A 1,504-nucleotide genomic window follows, 5' to 3' on the forward strand; every position below is an offset into this window, starting at 1 on the left:
ATAAAAGTGGGGAAATGGAATTCATATTTTCTATTTTAAAGCAGTCTCCTTTAGAAAAATTAAGTTAACTTTATAGGATGTTAATATTTAATATTTTTTTTAAAAATTAATTAAATATTAATTTAATAAATATATATAAATATAATCATAAAATTTATTAAAATCAATTTAAAAACCTTATATTTAAAATAATTAATTTAATAAATTCAATATCTCTCATTATAGAAAAAATAATTAATATGACGACCTTTTACCATTATTATTTAAGAAATAAAAAAAAAATCAGAGATAGCAAGATAGGATTGAATCAATGAACCCTCGCCGTTGACAATTTGACCAATTTGCTTTCCGCTAAGTCATGCCGAAGCATTAATAATAAAGAAATGAACAAAGTCATGTAGCAATGTCAATGGATCTATGAGATAAACAAATAAACGAATTTTATTAATGTTAAGTACATATTAAATAACATTTCTGATTTATTATATTATTCTAATTAATTACTCAAAAATTAAATATATTAAAAAATTATGACATTGAATACTTAATAATTCTTATTATATGTGTGCTTTATTATAAATAATAAATTTTATCAACATTTTACCGTTAAATTAAAGTTCTAATGAATTATGTTGTATCAATGAAATTTAATATCATTAAGAAATAATTATTATTTTATTAAAACTTTATTTTAATGTATAAACAATATATTGTTTAAAATAATATACACTATCTTAAATATAATTCAATAATTGAATTGATAAATTTTATTATATATAATCTAACACATTTAAATAAAATTTGAAATTCATATAATTTTAAACCTCAATATTTATGTAATTAGAAAATATTATGAATTACCATAAAAATAAAGATAAAACAAAAAATTTAAATTAAGCTTATAAGTATAAAAAGAAAAAAAGTTAGTATTATGAAAAAGATTAATCTCTCCTAAAATGATGAATAACAGTTCAAATCTTAATTATCAAAAGAGTACACATGTATGTTTAATTTTCTCCTTGTAAAAGATATTTATAAAAAAATGGATAATTTAATATTTTACATCTTTATATGTATTTTTGTATACCTGTATTATTTGAATATGAATCAACTTGAATTTAATTAGAGTGATCATGTATGATCAATTTCTTAGTCTTGGGTGCAGCAAAAACTGATCATGTAAGTATTGTTTGTCAGAGGACATTCCAATATTTAAATCAGTAAAGGGTTTTAGGCTAAAGGTTGAAGATAAATGCGCAGAGGATTTGAAGTCTCAGCCTTTATATTTGAAGGTTACCCTATGTTTTGGCTATTAGCCATCATGTTTGGGTTAATTGATTGGCTAATATATGTAAGATGAGTTATCTAATAAGACAAATTTAAACTGAGATTTAGGTGAATAAACTCTTTATTAATAGAAATTAAGTGTGCACTCTATGCTTACTAATTTGTCCAAGACTGAATATGCCTTAGTAGTGTTAGATTCAATATGCTTTAGAATATA

Source organism: Abrus precatorius, unplaced genomic scaffold (assembly GCF_003935025.1).
Source record: "Abrus precatorius isolate BTA unplaced genomic scaffold, Abrus_2018 Scaffold11, whole genome shotgun sequence".
NCBI lineage: Eukaryota > Viridiplantae > Streptophyta > Magnoliopsida > Fabales > Fabaceae > Abrus > Abrus precatorius.